Source organism: Lissotriton helveticus, chromosome 2_1 (genome assembly GCF_964261635.1).
Source record: "Lissotriton helveticus chromosome 2_1, aLisHel1.1, whole genome shotgun sequence".
In the NCBI taxonomy this organism is placed as follows: domain Eukaryota; kingdom Metazoa; phylum Chordata; class Amphibia; order Caudata; family Salamandridae; genus Lissotriton; species Lissotriton helveticus.
Genome location: NC_136059.1, coordinates 1596392495 through 1596413311, shown reverse-complemented (window position 1 = coordinate 1596413311; position 20817 = coordinate 1596392495). Strand labels below are relative to the sequence as shown.

At 44.9% G+C, this 20817-nt stretch overlaps 1 pseudogene; it reads left to right on the top strand.

Moving 5' to 3' along the window:
- The first annotated feature begins 19960 nt into the window (after positions 1-19960).
- Positions 19961-20553, top strand: LOC144819864 (dCTP pyrophosphatase 1 pseudogene; annotated as a pseudogene).
- Positions 20554-20817: the final 264 nt, after the last annotated feature.

Below are 20817 nucleotides of genomic sequence, written 5' to 3'. Positions count from 1 at the left end.
AAATTACAGTCCTCCTGGCTGACTGCACGCGTGAAGAACTCAAAAGGACGAAGCATGTCTGTCAGGCTTTTAACTATGGCCCATTGCGCCTTACTCATCCGCAGGTCCTCCTTCTGAGATGTAGCCTCTGTCAAGAAATAGTGATCGAGTACCGTATACTGCTCATACAGACGCTCAAGCATGTAGAAGGTTGAGTTCCAACGTGTTGCCACCTCCTGGATGAGTGCTTTCACTGGCATTCCACGTTCAAGTAGCAGTCTCCGCAGATGCTTCCGGGCCTTAAAAGAATGGCTGAAATGGTTGCACATTTTGCGGCAGGTGGCCATTACCTCGAACGCTGGACTCTCTTTATCACTCAAGAATTTTTGAACTACCAGGTTGATACAGTGCGCCAAACACGGCACTCTAACATGGTCACCCTTCAACATGGCCTTAACTACATTGGCGCCATTATCCGTGGAAACATAACCAATCTTGCGTTTTAGGGGGGATAGCATTGTCAAGACCTTTTTGTCAAACTCTTCCAAAAGGTTTTCTGCTGTGTGACTTTTCTCCAAGCCAAACATGGCTAGTGTTGCATGTTTCCGAGCAGCTTTGAAAACTTGGTCCGGGTCAACACCTGCGTTTAGCTTTGCTATAACACCTGAAAAAGAGACCCAGTGTGCAGTGATGCACATGTAATCATCGCCTGGGCCACTGGTCCACATGTCTGTTGTCAGATGTATTGTGTGAACAGCACTCTTCTGCAAAGCTGCCCCAATCGCCTGCAGCACATCTTCATGTAGTGCTGGAACCGCAACTCTGGCAAAATAGAACCGGCTCGGAACCTTCCATTTAGGGCAGAGCGTTGCCACTAATTCAAGAAAACCTACCGCTTCTACAAAAGAAAAAGGTAGAAGGTCCACAGCTAGCATTTTAGCCAGCTTAGTGTTATACAGACGCGTCAGTGGGTGGTTGCGTTCATATGGCACGTCTGAAGTAAGCATTGTTCTAATGTTGCCCTGGACCAAGCATTTACGGGCTGATAATGACTTCGTTGACCCAATTTTGCTCGCTGGTGAACTTTTGTGCGTTGGTGTCTCACTCGCTCCAACACTCTTAGTGTGCCTCACATTGGGTGTGCTGCTGACAGGGGTACTGGGTGTAAGGGAAGTGTTTGACACGTCTTCTTCCTGCTCGTCATCATCAGATGAAACATCAACGTTTCCTTGAATTTGGCCTTTCTTGATCGCATCTAGGTGCGCAAACCATTTGACAGTGTGCTGTCTCCTAAGATGACCTCTCTGGCCTCCGGTACCATAGTTGGTACCTGGCTTACCACGACTAACTGCTTGCTTACAAATGGTACAAATGGCAAACTTTGGATTTTTTGGACAAACAGTAAAGAAGTCCCAAACTGGGGACTTGAAGTGTCTGTGGGACATGGAGGAGGCGGCGATACTGGTGGTGGTGGTCATGAAGCTAATGCCAGATGAAATGGAGGATGTGGATTGCCCAACTTTTGTACGTTTTGCACTTTCACCGCCACTAATTAAGGTCGAGATTGACGGAGGTCTCTTCTTGCCAGAAAGAAATATGGAAGCGGGACGAGTTGGTGTACTACTTAACTCCAATGATTGTGGTGTTTCCACTGCCTCCTCATCGACAACATCATCATCACGCTCAGCAGCTCTTCGGGCTAGGGTCAAAATGTCTGTTTGCTGCATGCCCGCTGGGGCTGCAGTGACCTTTATGATGACTGGGTCGTCGTTGGCAGAGTCTTCATCAGCAGCAGTATCCGCCACTTCTTGTTGAGACTCATCACACTCCATAACTCTGAGACTTTGGACGAGCTTCCTTTTACGCTTAACTACCTTTGTTTGTTCCCAAGTTTGATCCGTATCATCAGAAGGAGGTGTGCTTGAAGAGGATGTAGACACCACCCTTGATCTCTTCCTTGCTAGGGGTGTGGAAGACAATGAAGGATCATCAGGAGGAGTGGCTTCCTCAAATGATACCTCGCCTTGATTGTCGATTTCCTGATGTGCCCCTATTTCGGGAGGAACAACTATTGTGGGCACTTGTTGTGACCCTCCATGCACCTCTGCTTGCGCATCTCCTTGCGCTGCCTCTCCTTCCACATGTACTTGGGTTTGTACTTGCACATGTGATTGTTGTTGCCGCTGTGGTTGTTCAACACTCGTCAGATGAGCTACAACAACCTGTGTTGATTGAGGGACATTGCTGCTGCTTTCTTGCGATGAGCCAACATCACTGGTCGATGGTGATTGAAGAAGTATACTGGCTGCCTCTGCAGCACTCAAGGGCTTGGACTTAAGTTGGCGTGGTGGTGGTGGTGGCACTGAGCCCAATGGAGCGGGGGTGCTGCTGCCAGCTTGGTCCCCAGCAGATCCCGCTGCAGCTGCTGCAGGCATACTTTTTTTTTTACTCACAAAAAAAGGGGCGGGCGGCACACCAGTGTCCTTGGTAACTTGCTTCTTCTGCTCCTTACTGGCACCTTTCTTGCTAGAGGAGCTACGGGTTACTTTTTTTGGGGCCATCTTCTTCAGAGCAGGTCAGCAGGCAGCAGTTGCACGAGTTGCAGAGGGTTCTGTGTCCAGACGTGACGTCGCGTGACGTTATGCTGCACACACCGCTGCAGGACTTCTTCCTGGCACTGGTGGTTCTATTGAGTCTTCTTGTGCACCTAAAAGCAATGGAAGACAGAGGAACATCAGTTCAGTTATACACCCCAAAAAATCGACAAAACACAGAAAAATGAGCACAATCCCATGCCATCCATGATGTTTACATTGAAGACACCCCACAGAAAGACTAGGGACATGCAAGTATGCAACACTCACTACCCCTGGGCATAAGGGATGAAAAGTAGGCAAAATAAGTGCAGGCCTCAGACACTGCCTCTCCTCAAAATGGCCCCCTTACACCCCAAGCACATGTTGCCTGTACCAGCCAGCACTCAAGATGGCCACCACCACCACCCACATGGCCAGTCCACATCAACAGTACACCCCCAAAAAACAGAAAAACAGCCAGAGAGGCGAGAGGCGGCTCCGTTTGGGAGTTACAATGCCACCAGCAGCACTGAAAACACGTTCAGAAGACACACTTGCGAGTGGGCAAGACAAATAGTTTATAGCCAGGTTGTAGAGCTGTGGCCACAATTGTTTTTTGCCATGCCAATACTGCAATGGCTCCTCATTAAGAAAGACCACTGTTGAGTCATTCAGATAGTCCTGCACCATCGACTCAAGGTCATCAACTGTTCCTCCACTTTGCTTACTTTTTGCTGTGCTGGCTGTGACATTTTTTCGAGAACCATACCCCATCAAACTTAGCCAATCCTCCTCCCCAGCCACTGTTAGTGTTGTCATTGTGTGTGGTGCAGATGATCCAGTTGCCGGTGTCTTTAACGGCTGAGAGGTCACTTGTGCCCCAGCCACAGGTGCAGAAGTGGATTCTTGTGACTGCGGATGGCCTGCTGATGCTGATGCTGATGTACTGGCTTCTCCTTCAATAACCTGCCGTTCTTTTTCAAACCTCTTGGCTGACCAGGCTAACCAATGTTTGTACTTTTGAACATCTGCATCAGCGAAAGGAAAGAATGCGTTGTCTGCCAGCGCCTTTTTGTAGCGTGGATCCAGAATAGTAGCACAAATGTAATGCTGATCTGAGTTGATGTTTTTAAGACGTTCATCACCACGTAGGCGATGTAATAATTTCTCAGACAAAATGAAATGGGTTTTTTTTTTTTCATCTTTTTGAAACTCAGAAGAAACCGCCATCAGTTGGTGCTCCAGTATGCACAACAATGGGATAGCTTTTCCCAAATTACAGTCCTCCTGGCTGACTGCACGCGTGAAGAACTCAAAAGGACGAAGCATGTCTGTCAGGCTTTTAACTATGGCCCATTGCGCCTTACTCATCCGCAGGTCCTCCTTCTGAGATGTAGCCTCTGTCAAGAAATAGTGATCGAGTACCGTATACTGCTCATACAGACGCTCAAGCATGTAGAAGGTTGAGTTCCAACGTGTTGCCACCTCCTGGATGAGTGCTTTCACTGGCATTCCACGTTCAAGTAGCAGTCTCCGCAGATGCTTCCGGGCCTTAAAAGAATGGCTGAAATGGTTGCACATTTTGCGGCAGGTGGCCATTACCTCGAACGCTGGACTCTCTTTATCACTCAAGAATTTTTGAACTACCAGGTTGATACAGTGCGCCAAACACGGCACTCTAACATGGTCACCCTTCAACATGGCCTTAACTACATTGGCGCCATTATCCGTGGAAACATAACCAATCTTGCGTTTTAGGGGGGATAGCATTGTCAAGACCTTTTTGTCAAACTCTTCCAAAAGGTTTTCTGCTGTGTGACTTTTCTCCAAGCCAAACATGGCTAGTGTTGCATGTTTCCGAGCAGCTTTGAAAACTTGGTCCGGGTCAACACCTGCGTTTAGCTTTGCTATAACACCTGAAAAAGAGACCCAGTGTGCAGTGATGCACATGTAATCATCGCCTGGGCCACTGGTCCACATGTCTGTTGTCAGATGTATTGTGTGAACAGCACTCTTCTGCAAAGCTGCCCCAATCGCCTGCAGCACATCTTCATGTAGTGCTGGAACCGCAACTCTGGCAAAATAGAACCGGCTCGGAACCTTCCATTTAGGGCAGAGCGTTGCCACTAATTCAAGAAAACCTACCGCTTCTACAAAAGAAAAAGGTAGAAGGTCCACAGCTAGCATTTTAGCCAGCTTAGTGTTATACAGACGCGTCAGTGGGTGGTTGCGTTCATATGGCACGTCTGAAGTAAGCATTGTTCTAATGTTGCCCTGGACCAAGCATTTACGGGCTGATAATGACTTCGTTGACCCAATTTTGCTCGCTGGTGAACTTTTGTGCGTTGGTGTCTCACTCGCTCCAACACTCTTAGTGTGCCTTACATTGGGTGTGCTGCTGACAGGGGTACTGGGTGTAAGGGAAGTGTTTGACACGTCTTCTTCCTGCTCGTCATCATCAGATGAAACATCAACGTTTCCTTGAATTTGGCCTTTCTTGATCGCATCTAGGTGCGCAAACCATTTGACAGTGTGCTGTCTCCTAAGATGACCTCTCTGGCCTCCGGTACTATAGTTGGTACCTGGCTTACCACGACTAACTGCTTGCTTACAAATGGTACAAATGGCAAACTTTGGATTTTTTGGACAAACAGTAAAGAAGTCCCAAACTGGGGACTTGAAGTGTCTGTGGGACATGGAGGAGGCGGCGATACTGGTGGTGGTGGTCATGAAGCTAATGCCAGATGAAATGGAGGATGTGGATTGCCCAACTTTTGTACGTTTTGCACTTTCACCGCCACTAATTAAGGTCGAGATTGACGGAGGTCTCTTCTTGCCAGAAAGAAATATGGAAGCGGGACGAGTTGGTGTACTACTTAACTCCAATGATTGTGGTGTTTCCACTGCCTCCTCATCGACAACATCATCATCACGCTCAGCAGCTCTTCGGGCTAGGGTCAAAATGTCTGTTTGCTGCATGCCCGCTGGGGCTGCAGTGACCTTTATGATGACTGGGTCGTCGTTGGCAGAGTCTTCATCAGCAGCAGTATCCGCCACTTCTTGTTGAGACTCATCACACTCCATAACTCTGAGACTTTGGACGAGCTTCCTTTTACGCTTAACTACCTTTGTTTGTTCCCAAGTTTGATCCGTATCATCAGAAGGAGGTGTGCTTGAAGAGGATGTAGACACCACCCTTGATCTCTTCCTTGCTAGGGGTGTGGAAGACAATGAAGGATCATCAGGAGGAGTGGCTTCCTCAAATGATACCTCGCCTTGATTGTCGATTTCCTGATGTGCCCCTACTTCGGGAGGAACAACTATTGTGGGCACTTGTTGTGACCCTCCATGCACCTCTGCTTGCGCATCTCCTTGCGCTGCCTCTCCTTCCACATGTACTTGGGCTTGTACTTGCACATGTGATTGTTGTTGCCGCTGTGGTTGTTCAACACTCGTCAGATGAGCTACAACAACCTGTGTTGATTGAGGGACATTGCTGCTGCTTTCTTGCGATGAGCCAACATCACTGGTCGATGGTGATTGAAGAAGTATACTGGCTGCCTCTGCAGCACTCAAGGGCTTGGACTTAAGTTGGCGTGGTGGTGGTGGTGGCACTGAGCCCAATGGAGCGGGGGTGCTGCTGCCAGCTTGGTCCCCAGCAGATCCCGCTGCAGCTGCTGCAGGCATACTTTTTTTTTTACTCACAAAAAAAGGGGCGGGCGGCACACCAGTGTCCTTGGTAACTTGCTTCTTCTGCTCCTTACTGGCACCTTTCTTGCTAGAGGAGCTACGGGTTACTTTTTTTGGGGCCATCTTCTTCAGAGCAGGTCAGCAGGCAGCAGTTGCACGAGTTGCAGAGGGTTCTGTGTCCAGACGTGACGTCGCGTGACGTTATGCTGCACACACCGCTGCAGGACTTCTTCCTGGCACTGGTGGTTCTATTGAGTCTTCTTGTGCACCTAAAAGCAATGGAAGACAGAGGAACATCAGTTCAGTTATACACCCCAAAAAATCGACAAAACACAGAAAAATGAGCACAATCCCATGCCATCCATGATGTTTACATTGAAGACACCCCACAGAAAGACTAGGGACATGCAAGTATGCAACACTCACTACCCCTGGGCATAAGGGATGAAAAGTAGGCAAAATAAGTGCAGGCCTCAGACACTGCCTCTCCTCAAAATGGCCCCCTTACAGCCCAAGCACATGTTGCCTGTACCAGCCAGCACTCAAGATGGCCACCACCACCACCCACATGGCCAGTCCACATCAACAGTACACCCCCAAAAAACAGAAAAACAGCCAGAAATCACCACAATCCAATGCCATCCATGATGTTTACATCAAAGAGAGTGAGACAACACCACAGGCACACTCAGTCCATGCACCACCACCACCCCTGGGCAAGCAAAAGGCCACACCAGCAGCCCCCCAAAAACGACAAAAAACAATAAAATAAGCACATTCCCAGCCCATCCATGGCCTCAATTATGTTTAAATTCAAGAAGACATCCCACAGAAAGACTAGGCCCATGCAACACTCACCACCCCTGGGCAAAGGGCCACACCAGCAGGCCCAAAAAAACGACAAAAACCAATAAAATCTGCACAATCCCAGCCCATCCATGGCCTCAATGGTGTTTAAATTCAAGAAGACACCCCACAGAAAGACTAGGCCCATGCAACACTCACCACCCCTGGGCAAAGGGCCACACCAGCAGGCCCAAAAAAACGACAAAAAACAATAAAATCTGCACAATCCCAGCCCATCCATGGCCTCAATGGTGTTTAAATTCATGAAGACACCCCTCAGAAACACTAGGCCCATGCAACACTCACTACCCCTGGGCATAAGGGATGAAAAGTAGGCAAAATAAGTGCAGGCCTCAGACACTGCCTCTCCTCAAAATGGCCCCCTTACACCCCAAGCACATGTTGCCTGTACCAGCCAGCACTCAAGATGGCCACCACCACCACCCACATGGCCAGTCCACATCAACAGTACACCCCCAAAAAACAGAAAAACAGCCAGAAATCACCACAATCCAATGCCATCCATGATGTTTACATCAAAGAGAGTGAGACCACACCACAGGCACACTCAGTCCATGCACCCCACCCCTGGGCAAGCAAAAGGCCACACCAGCAGCCCCCCAAAAACGACAAAAAACAATAAAATAAGCACAATCCCAACCCATCCATGGCCTCAATTATGTTTAAATTCAAGAAGACACCCCACAGAAAGACTAGGCCCATGCAACACTCACCACCCCTGGGCAAAGGGCCACACCAGCAGGCCCAGAAAAACGACTAAAAACAATAAAATCTGCACAATCCCAGCCCATCCATGGCCTCAATGGTGTTTAAATTCAAGAAGACACCCCTCAGAAACACTAGGCCCATGCAACACTCACTACCCCTGGGCATAAGGGATGAAAAGTAGGCAAAATAAGTGCAGGCCTCAGACACTGCCTCTCCTCAAAATGGCCCCCTTACACCCCAAGCACATGTTGCCTGTACCAGCCAGCACTCAGGATGGCCACCACCACCACCCACATGGCCAGTCCACATCAACAGTACACCCCCAAAAAACAGAAAAACAGCCAGAAATCACCACAATCCAATGCCATCCATGATGTTTACATCAAAGAGAGTGAGACCACACCACAGGCACACTCAGTCCATGCACCACCACCACCCCTGGGCAAGCAAAAGGCCACACCAGCAGCCCCCCAAAAACGACAAAAAACAATAAAATAAGCACAATCCCAGCCCATCCATGGCCTCAATTATGTTTAAATTCAAGAAGACACCCCACAGAAAGACTAGGCCCATGCAACACTCACCACCCCTGGGCAAAGGGCCACACCAGCAGGCCCAAAAAAACGACAAAAACCAATAAAATCTGCACAATCCCAGCCCATCCATGGCCTCAATGGTGTTTAAATTCAAGAAGACACCCCACAGAAAGACTAGGCCCATGCAACACTCACCACCCCTGGGCAAAGGGCCACACCAGCAGGCCCAAAAAAACGACAAAAAACAATAAAATCTGCACAATCCCAGCCCATCCATGGCCTCAATGGTGTTTAAATTCAAGAAGACACCCCTCAGAAACACTAGGCCCATGCAACACTCACTACCCCTGGGCATAAGGGATGAAAAGTAGGCAAAATAAGTGCAGGCCTCAGACACTGCCTCTCCTCAAAATGGCCCCCTTACACCCCAAGCACATGTTGCCTGTACCAGCCAGCACTCAAGATGGCCACCACCACCACCCACATGGCCAGACCACATCAACAGTACACCCCCAAAAAACAGAAAAACAGCCAGAAATCACCACAATCCAATGCCATCCATGATGTTTACATCAAAGAGAGTGAGACAACACCACAGGCACACTCAGTCCATGCACCACCACCACCCCTGGGCAAGCAAAAGGCCACACCAGCAGCCCCCCAAAAACGACAAAAAACAATAAAATAAGCACAATCCCAGCCCATCCATGGCCTCAATTATGTTTAAATTCAAGAAGACACCCCACAGAAAGACTAGGCCCATGCAACACTAACCACCCCTGGGCAAAGGGCCACACCAGCAGGCCCAAAAAAACGACAAAAAACAATAAAATCTGCACAATCCCAGCCCATCCATGGCCTCAATGGTGTTTACATTCAACAAAACAGTTGTATCATGCACCCATAACCAACCCTGGTCCTACTGGATACTGTGGCTACCCACAATATAATTTATTTAATTTTCTGAAAAAGTTCCAAAATTGTACTTGCAGCAACTGTAATGCCCCAAACAAACTTACTTGTGAAAGTTGATTTCTAATCCAAAAGTGATCCAAAGACAGTCAAAAAGGCCTCAAATCCAAATATCCAGCAGCACCCACAAAAAGTAATCCTTCCAGCTCCAGATCCAAATGAAAGTGACCAGGAGATGGACAAAGCACTGGGAGGAGCCTGCTGGACAGGAACAGGAAGTTGGAGACTGTGGGGCACTTCCTTCCTCCCCCCCCCCCCAAAATGGACTCCTTGCAAAAAAAAAGGCCATGCAAATGTCAACCTGAGGAGTGATTCTGATAAAAATCATAATTTTCTGAAGGTTTATCCTGTTTGCTGGTGATTTTCTTGTGCGAAATTGCAAAATCTCTATTTCGCAAGTGCGAGATTGTTCCTTTCCGCCGCAACTACGTGTTCGCAATTGCGAACTCTCGCGAGGTGTGCTGTGCAAGGTGGCAAGCCGCGAGTACGTATTCGCGGGCGACAAACTCCCGCGGGAACACGCAGCAAGATCTAAAATGGCGCGTCACTCGCAAAGAAAAACAACTCGGCAAACGCTAAAATGACGGAAAGTGAACGCCGTGCACCACGCCGCGCGCCGCAACCAAGCAAAAAATCCGCCGCGAGCGGATTCACGGATTTTCGACAAATTCGCGAGAGTTCGCGGATTGCGAATTTGCCGAAAATCCGAAAAATCCGCGATCGGAGCGGATTTTACGCCCATGCTTACTCCAAATCAAGAGTATGTTAAGAGAACACACTGCCCAACTAGAGCGGACTCCGAATGGTGAATTAACAAGCATGGAGTGGACAATAGATGGAAGAAACAGGAATAAAAGAGAGGAAAGATGTTCCTCGCACATGAGAACCAACAATGTGATCAAGAGCACAGAAAAGTGAGCGGTGGAGCAAGAGCGAGGCAAAATGGACACACAACAGAAGAGTCATTACCCGGAAGGTGGGGACATTTAAAATCATTCTGTTTATAGTGTTTTCAGCTTTTGTTTTTAATTGGAAATATAGGATGCCCCCTTCAAATGTAAAGCACATTGCCGATTCTGAATTGTAAGTAATTCCTGCGTTTTGTTATAATGTTTGTAGAGCGTGTATTGCCGCACTGCTAGATAAATACAAGGCACTGTTGAATGCCTAAAAAAGCTTCAACGTTTCATGCAGTGAGGTTTAGGCTCTTTTTTATAATGCTCCCTCTTCTTTGAGTTACAATACTTTCAAGACAAAATGTTCTCTTTGGTCTTTTAAGGAGTTCAAATAATTAAACATAAGTAATTATTAGGCTTCAACTAAATGTTCAAAGGAAAAACAATAATTATTAAGAGGATGAGCAAATTATCTTAACATATTAATGGATGTTATGCAACGACTACTTTTTTAATTCACTAGAAAATATCTTCCTCTGAATCATTACTGACCCAAAACATTTGAAATAAAAGTACTAGGCAATTACATTTAAATATATTTGATATGTGTATTTAATTTTGGCATGTTTCATTGTTATACAAAGCTAGGACTGACTCTGAGTTGGCTATTGTAAGCCAATTGCACCATGTGTTAGGGGGTGCCACAAGCACTGTGCCGCTGGTTAGTAGTGGTAAATTGCACATAGTTCAGCTAAAGCCAAAAAAACGACTTCAACAAAACAGGTGGGGAGAAGGCAAAATGTTTGGGTGAAGACCATCCTAAGGCTCACAGGTCTTATACCAATGTTGAAAGAAGATCTATTTGGATAAACTCTCTCTCCAGCAAGAGTTAATAGCTCAGGTAATAAGGAACATATCCCACAGTATGTTGAACCCTGGGAAGGAGTTTGGGCCAGGGTCTCTTCTTAGGAAAACCTACCTGGTCAGTTGCCCTTGCTCTAAAAGAAATTCCAGAGACTGTACTTTTTCTGAAGTTTCTCTGTCGTCTAATTGGGCCAATATTTGAGAACACCTATCTCCATTTTCTTATGGCAGACTTACCGTAAGCTATGCTGAGAAGCCCTAACCAAAATCAAGTGGTCAAATTTCATGCCCATTAGCCATTTTACGAATTTCTGATTCCTACAAAAAAGTCACAAACAGAATCGCCTCAAATCACAGATAATCGTGTACTGGTCTCTTTCAGTCATTAAACAGTTCTGTTCTGGCCAGGAGAAGATGTGTATATATTTATGTATTTACTTCGCATCTTTGTAAAATGTTACCCATAATCGAGGTCACTTTATGGAGCTAATTCAACATGAAATAACACAATAGAAAATGTTCTGACAAAATCAGAACTAGAGGCTAGGCATTTGCAAACATACGGGGCCAGATTGCATATTCAATGTTGTTAGTGATAATTAAGGCAGTGTTTTTTACAAACACCTTTTTCCACTGTCTTATGAAAGCAGACCTTTGATGGTTGTAATGTGTGAAAAGAATATGTGCGCAATGTTGATCAGGCATAGAGGAACTATATTGACCCTAGCAGCCCTACTACATTACAATTAAAATGGGGCCCAGCAGCCTCCACAAATTACTCTTCGTAACTTCTGCTTTCGATGTGTAAAACAATATCCCCCTTCGTTTCCCAAGTTCCAAGGAAGGAAGACCAGGTATGATGGTAAGATTGATGATTTCAGCCACAGAAGATATGGAGGCTGTGCATTTGCATCCCTTTCACTTTCTTTTTAATTAAGACACTCTTTCCTAGCATTTTTTAAGTTTGCAGTTAGAAAGCTGAATCGTTCTTTTCTTTAGAATGGACTGAACCTTGCATACAGATGTACTTGCTAAACAGTGAAGGGGATTCAGAAGGTGGAAAACTGGGAGAGGAATTTTGAGTATGCTTTTTAAATGGTGCTGACTCTGGAAGAGTGTGATATCAGGGTACAACATTTTAAACACATCTGTGGAGCTTTCATCGGACATCGGACATGCCCTATATAAAGCTAGTTTAGCACTGGGATGTGCACGAAGCTCCAAACAATGTATTTGTATTTTTCTCTGATGTGAGAACAGCTAATCCGTCACTTTAACATGCTCTGAACCTTCACAATCCACGTGTATTCATTACCTACGAAGAGCATTAAGAAGTTCAAAAACATTGAATGAGAATGAAACACAACGCCATAGAAATCTGACACCATTTTATAAAAGTAGTTTGCATTTTGATCTTTAAAAAGAAGCTTCAATGGCAAAAATCCAATGAAGGGTTCTGGAGAAACTAATTTTAAAAGTATTTGTAATTAGCCCTTATGTGAGAACAGCTAACCTATCACTGAAACATGCACTGAGCCTTCACAATTCACTTGTATCCATTACCCAAGCACAGCTATCCTAGAATCTTCATATGGACGGAGATCTCCAGTTCAGTTCCAATTCCAGTTGCAATCAATCAAGTGGTACTGATGCAAGGGACACAGGATACTCAAGATACCCAAGGATGCTTAGTCGGCGTCAGAGGTCTTCCTGTGGCCACCCCTTTATCCACGAACATGGAGGGAAGGCTTTGGCCTCAGAAGCCAATGACCCATGAAGTCCAGGTGAAGTCCAGCACAAAACCAGTTATCACTTGTTGACTGGTCTCTGGTTAAAGCAAAACCAGCAGTTCCCTTTAACTGGCACTAACTTCCCGGCCGAGTAACCAAACTGCACGTTGATGACTCTCCTGGGTCGAGCTTGAAAGGGTTGAACATGCAGATTATTCTTCCATTGCGGATTGTCTCTAGGTGGCATTTCAGTCAAATTCTTCAGCACAAACTGACTTCTACTTCACGTCAGATCCTGCACAAGATCAGAGCGAAACCAAGAGGAGCAAATGCAGAAAGCAATGAATTACACAAAAGTGGCTCTCAGCCATAACACAGGAAAGCTGATGAATGTGGAAGGCAACAATGTTGCAGAAGGAGAAAAAAATGAGTAATAAAGATACTGTTTCTCCTCTGGCTCTCCTTGCTGCTTTTGGCTCCAAGGATCAAGCTTTGAAGTGAACTTAGTTGTACTATCCATACTCAGTGTGGAAATATGGAAGTGATACAGGAGAGTTTATTAGACAAATCAGGCCCCTATCCTCTTCAATTTCACATTTAAAACAAGTTGCCTAAGGCATCTGCTTGTTGCCAGATCAGATTAAGGATCAAATAAAAGGCTCAACAATGTCTGTAGGGAATCAGCTACCAAGTGGACGGTTTGAAAACGGCGTGTAGAGTGGGACGCGGAGCAGAAACGCGGAAATAAGAAAACAAGGAGAGATTTATTCTACCTAAAGGACACTCGCGCAGGCATACCGTGAGGAGAGTGGAACCGTCTAGGAGAAGGAGGATTAATTCCTCTGGACTCCAGCGTTTTCCGAGTTGCAAGAGACAGGAAAAAGACTGTTTTAAGCAACCTTTTTAAACAGTCGCTGTCGATAGAACTAGAAGAGTATTTCGCCTCCAATACAGTGTACAATCACCACCATCGTCCATTTTTTGGATAGTTACAAGATATGGTTCTTAAAAAGCCCTAGTCCTGATGAGGCCTATAATTATTTGTGCCGAAATGCGTCGACATTTGAATATCAGGACACCATCAAATTTGAAGAATCGTCAGAAAATCTCTGATTAGGAGTTGTTTTTAAAAAAGAGAGGTTTAAATAGATATATACCGTATAAGGCTCCTATTTATTCTATGGTTGATCTTGTTTTTGATAGGAATGCTTCTAATATATTCTTAAAGCATCCTTTGTTAAAAAAGAGGGGGCTACGATTGATTTAAGTGTGTATATTGCGTATATTTATTTGTGTATATATGATAATTGTAGTGAATTTATAAGTGGTTCGTGTATATATGTGAAAGTGGGGTATATATGTATATGTTGTGGTTGATTTTGAAATAAGAAAGGAAATACCTTCTGAAAGAAAAAACTTCAAGATAACAAAGAATATACTAAAAATAAAAACAAATAAAAACATAATATATTTTGTATTGTGTATACGTTTGGTCACAGAGGATTTTTCAAGAATATAGATTGATTCTCTGGTTCATTGATTTGAGATAGTAAGAGATAATTTATAGATCTCCCTACTTTAATTGAGATTCACTTATCCTTTCCTAGGCATTATTTTTTTCTGTGATATCTGTAGGGAATCAGCTGTCACCTTGTCATACGAGACTGCATTATTTTAGAAACATCAGTGAATCTGATTTGTGGATGAACCACATAAGGAATGGAGGCATAATAGACTCTTTTGATATAAATATTAAAACTGAAGTGAATTTGGAATTGCTGGGTGCTCTTATGAACATTTCTAATTAGGAAATGGGCCATTAAATACACAAAAAGCAAAGGAGATCAAATTATGCCTGAGGTGTCAAACCTTTGCACAAGACCACAGGGCAAGGCAGGTTTTGTGGGAGTAAAAATGCATAATTTTTACAAGGATGATCAGATGTGTGCATATGTTGCCAGAATTTCACACTAGGATGAGTCACAGAGATAAATAATCTAGTCCATTGTGTGGCTGGTGGGAGCGAGTACCAATCTCCTTTGCTCCAACCTGGGTTTGAGCAGCTGAGAGGGGCCCAGGGGCCAATCTAGGCTTGGGGAGTGGGACTGATACCCCCTCACCTAATAATGTTATGGCCTCTGGGGCTGGAGTCCTCAGGTTCACCTAGAGTCTCCGGAAGGGAGCATCAAGCTCCCTTCCCTGCAAAATACACACCGGACGCTGGGGGATGGGTCCCTGGGGACAAGATCTGCTCTGGGAGGAGGGCCCATGTTATGTTATGTTATGTTATTTATGTTTTTATTATAGCGCAACGGATACTCAAAAAGAGTGTCCCGGCGCTTTGGGTAAGGGGAACAGATTCAGAATAACATAACGCAATTAAAAAGAACACAAAAAGACAACACACACACAAAAAAACAAGAAAGAGCAGCTAATGAGGCCTACTGGGTGAACAACCAGGTTTTAAGACCTCTCCTGAAGTCCAAAAGACTAGTCGCTCCCCGAAGTGAGAGTGGAAGCGCGTTCCACATCTGTGGGGCTAGCAGACTGAAAGAACGGCCGCCCCACCTCCTCTTCAAAATATTCACGAGGCCCCGGGCATGAGGTCTCCTGGCTCAGGAAGTCAACAAGAGTGGACCTGCGAACACCCCCTGCCCAAATGTAAATGTACATATATATAATTTGACCCTGAACCCTTGGCCACCACGGAGGGGTCATTTCATTAAGAAAAAAACGAAAAAAGCCACCATTTTGTTTTACTGGGATCCCACAGGAGGAGTGTAAAATAAAATTCTTTTACTTTTGGCCCTACATGGGATAAAAGAGCTGGGTATCTCTACAATTCTCCCTTAAATTGTTTAAAAACAAAGATTCTGGATTTGGGACTAAGGACCTTATTACAAGTATGGCAGTCTTGAGACCACTGTATCATCGGTGGTGGTCTGACAGCTGCCTCCTTGTCAGTCCGACCACCTGATTACAAAGAGGGTGGTCGGACCGCCACAACACTGCTGCAACTGCCAAGATCTTGGATCTCGCAGCAGTGGGGAAAGTGGTGCTGCATGTTGGCATTGCTGATGCCGGCACCGGTGGGGCTGATTGCGACCTGCATTTCTGCCTACTGTTTCATGGCGGGAACGCCGCCCTGAGAATTTTGGCAGGAGGGAAGAGGCCCTAAACAAGGCCCGAGAGATTTTTACTCAATGGGCATTGTGACAGGGAGCACATATTGTGACCCCCTATACCTGAACTGTTGTGCGTGTGCTGTGTGCCATGCATGGCAGTGGGCATGGCATCAGTGCGTGCATGACAGTGCAGGTGCTGCAGTGCAGCGGCATTGCCTTACAGCTCTCTCACTGAGCCGAAGCATGCAGCTGTTGCAAGACCACCCCAGGTAAACACCCACTCGTTGGTAAACTTCAAACGCAGGATTTGGGATTCTGCTGGCTTGGTTGCGTACTCACCACCACCGACGCTGTGGCCTGGAGGTCCAAATGGAAAAGCTGTTGCAACTGCAACAGTTTTTTTACAAGTTGTAGCCAGGCAATCACAGTGATCATGAGAAAAAGCCCCCACAGCAAATCAGAAGGCTAACATTTTTTATTTCAGCCCAGCAGTTCCTGATATACAAAGTTCTTCAACATTAATCACTCAGAAACTGCTGAACAGATTTAAAACAAATTACAAAAATCATGCTTTCTGGACCAGGATCTATCTTTCTGCTAAATTTGGTGCACATTTGTTCAGCCATTTGAGATGTAGTGCTTTTCAAAACCCCCTATTGAAATTGCACAATTAAATTGCTCTTTGGGACCCCCTTTTTCTCAACCCTCGCTTGACAGATCACCCCAAAAGTTTACAGAAAAGTTTTGTGAAGATCAACAAAATGTACCAAATTTATTAGGAAAACCAGAAAATGTGCTTTCAGTGGTAACTGTGTCCTAACTATACCTACTCAGTAGTGACATTCAATGGGTAACATATACAGGTAGGATGGAGTTTCCATAGGAAGAACGTTTTTCATTTTGCTAATGACTTTGGGTCCTTTTGAAAATCCTAATAAATCTATTTTAATAAAGTTCATCTACCTCAGCACCTTCCTGAAGAGTTCGGGGTCTGTCAAGCAGGGGCCAAAAAAGGGATGAGAGTCACAAAATACAGTTTTCCCACGTAATTTCTCATTGGAATTTTAGACAGCGATACAGGAAAAACTCTGGACAGAATTATACCAAATTTGTCAGATAAATAATTCTTTACTTACAAATCCTGCTTTTTGTGATTTGGTGGGTGAGTGCTTTGATTGGCATGCTTCACCTTGCTTTGCTGATAACTTTGGTGCAATTTGACAAATCACCCCAAAACTTAAAAAAAGAAAATGTTCAACCACGTCAGCTTCTTCTAGCATAATTTCTTAATAATCTATCGAGCAGGGGCCAAGAAAAAAGGCCAAGTTTCCCAAAATGAAGTTTCCCGTGCATTTTCCCAAAAGGAATTTTAGACAGCGATACAGTAAAGCATGGCTGAGAAGAATTACACCAAATTTGGCAGAATACCAGGGGTCAGACGTACAATCCAAATTTGCATGATCTAACGGGTTTGTGACCTGTTTGCGCATGCAAAATACAAAACGGCGATGGACTAACCATATTTAGTAACTCACAATGTATTTGTGACTCGTTAAATAGGATTAGTGACTCGCTGTTAGGAAGGGGAGTTCCGAGGGCGTCCCTTCCTAATAGCGAGTCTGAGCCCTATGTATGACTGTTTTGCGACTGCGAATGCAGTCGCAGAAGAGTCGCAGTTTAGCACCCTTCTTAGAAGGGTGGTAAAGCACCTGCAAAAGGGAAGGGGTCCCTAGGAGACCCCTTCCTCTTTGTGAATGCAGGGAGAAATATTTTTAAGGGGCAGGTAGTCGTCCCAGGGACAACTACCTGCCCTTAAAAATGAAACGAAAACGTTTCATTTTTCTTTTTTTAAATGCATCCTACTTTCCTTTAAGGAAAATGGGCTGCATTTTTTTTAAAAACTGCTTTATTCAAAAGCAGTCCTAGACATGGAGGTCTGCTGAGCCCAGCAGGCCACCATGCCCGGGAGGGCCAGCCATTCTCATTAGGGTCGCAAATTACGAGTGCCTCATTCATATTCATAAGGCATGCAATTTGCGACCCCATTGGGAATCGCAAACAGTGTCTGAGACACTGTTGTACATTGTAATTTGTGACCCGCAATTTTTCGCAATTTGCGAGTTGCAAATCACAATGGTCATTGGTCGTACATCTGACCCTATATTTTTATTAAAAAAGTGCTTTTTTCGTTATTGGGTGTTAATCTGTTTTTGAGAAATTGAGTGATATTAGGATGTGGCCATTTGATTTGATTGACGGATGACAATATCAACACAAATGTTATGGCTGCCATTTTGAGGACTAACGGACTTAGTTCCATTTTCCTGAATTTATAAAAAAAAAAGTCAGGTGCTTGGTGGCAGGCTAGGGCTACCCTGAGCCACTAGCATTTGTAGGTCGGAACTGTGGTATCAAATCATTTGTGAGCCTCACATACAAAAAAATTACGCAGTGTGGTACCGCAAGCCATTTGATGTGCCAAGCTGCGTCATTTTAAAAGCACAGCGATGTGTCATAATTGCAATAATATGACGCATCCTTGTGCTTTTGCCTGTGCTGGTGCACACTTGGCTGCCATGTACCAGGCACCCTTGTGTCTTGTTGAAAAGGTGCCTGTGTTGCGGGTATGATTGTTTTTGTGCCGGAAGGGACACCTTCCTGCACAAAAACAGTCACTGATGGCATTTTACTCTATGCATGTTGCACAACGCAGCACAAATAGAAAGAGGAAAACATTTAGAGAAATAAAAGTATTTCTCCTCGTTGCACTAATTCTACGCTTCACAGCTTTTTAAAACTTTGTAAATCTGGGAAAGTGTCTGCTTCCATGGATGTTGCGTGGCAACACCCACAGCAACAACCATGGAACTTACCTTTCATGCAGAGAAATACATAAAAGGGGCCCATGTTTACAAGGCAATGACAAGTCATGCAGGGTGACTTTACGTGGCCGTGTAAATATGGACAGGCACACTACACCGCCTGTGCACCAACAAATGTGATGTACTGGTGGCAGAGTGGCCTTGTAAATGAGGTCCTACCCAGGAGACACTCGCAAGACCCAGCACAGCCCTCTCACTGAGGTACTGCATGAGTATAGTGGAACCAGAAAATAAATGGGGTGGGTGTCTGTGGAGTTGGCTACAAGAAGGGGCGTTGGGTCAGTGTAAAGACTTAAGGCAACAATTATAATAAAATGACATTATAATTTGTATAATAAACAAAGAAAAATGCTCAAAGAAAGAACCAACACATACTAATTTTCTCAAACAAGTAGAAAATATATTTTATTAATAATAACATGAGTAATACAATTACCCATTCACACTATCCCAAGCATATCAGCAATCACACTTCACAAAAAGTATAAACTTAATTTAAAAACAGCAATTTAATGACAATAATAGTGCCAATGGTTTGATGACTGGTTTTCAATTCACAGGAACATAGTGTGGCACAAATTCAAATTACTGTTCTGTTCTACGTGCGTTTCAGCACTGGCGAGTGCCTTAATCAGGACACAGTTAAATCAACGGTGATATCTGTGAAGGAAATACTTAATTTAAGTGGTTCTTTCTCAATGATATAAATAGAGCCGCTTTATAGCATGCAATGATAACATTTTGTTTGCACTTAACAGAAATGATCAGGGCAAGTTAGATGATAAACGACACAGACTAAATATAGTATCAAAAAGAATATATATCTCTGAAGAAGGGGGCATAGGGCACAGGGCTAAAGCCGTAGCCAGCAGATTGGTTGGCCAAAACCTGCCGCCCACAGTGGAAGTATACTTAAGTAGGATAATGGGTCTTAATTTTAGTTAAGAAAATACAGAAATTCACAGAACAAACTGGTTAAACTGGAGTTATAAAGGGTCTTGTAATAATTAGAAAAAAAACTATTAAAAACCATAACAAAACCACTGCAATGTCCCTATTGTATGCGTTTGTAGTCGAAGCAGTATAAGTGAAGCGCAGAAGTGAGTGAGGGAGCGAGTACCTCTCTGGAACCGGGCAAGGGTGGTTATTTTGAGGTCGACGTCGCGGAATACTGAGGTAGACCTGGCAAACGAAATGATTTATTGAAGGTTCGCATTGTAGTATTCATTGCAGTGGAAGCGTACAGCATAATGGACAAAGAAACCGCCTTGAACGGAATAATGCAGAATGGAGATGTTATTGAAAAGAGAGCTGAAACTCTGAATGATACTACGGAGTCTAAACCAGACCGATTGACCTTCAGCGACTCCCCTTCTTTGGAGGAAATCCCACAGCGACAAGCCGCCTTCACAGATGAAAGGGACTGGAACCAGTTTCACAAGCCCCGAAACCAGCGGCTCGCCCTGGTGGGTGAAGTGGGAGAGGTTGCTGAGCACTTCCAGTGGAGAGAGGAGGTTGCTGAAGGCCTCCCTGACTGGACAGAAAAGGAGAGGGAAGATCTCTCCCACGAGTTAAGTGATGTTCTCATCTACCTTGTGGAGCTTGCTGAGAAGTGCCATGTGGACTTTCCTAGGGCTGTTCTGATCAAGATGGCGCTAAATGCCCAAAAGTACCCAGCTGGCAAAAGTAAATGGCTCTGTCAAGAAGTACCCAGAGTACAAAGACTGAGCGGCATATTATCAAGAAAGGGCGTTACATTATCGCCGCTTTTATCGGCAGGAAACTGCCGATAAAGCGGCGATAATGGGCTTGATAATATGCTCTATGAATTCCAATCGTAGCCCATGTTAGATGTGAAGACATCTAACATGGGCTACGATTGGAATTCATAGAGCATATTATCAAGCCCATTATCGCCGCTTTATCGGCAGTTTCCTGCCGATAAAAGCGGCGATAATGTAACGCCCTTACTTGATAATATGCCCCCAAGTT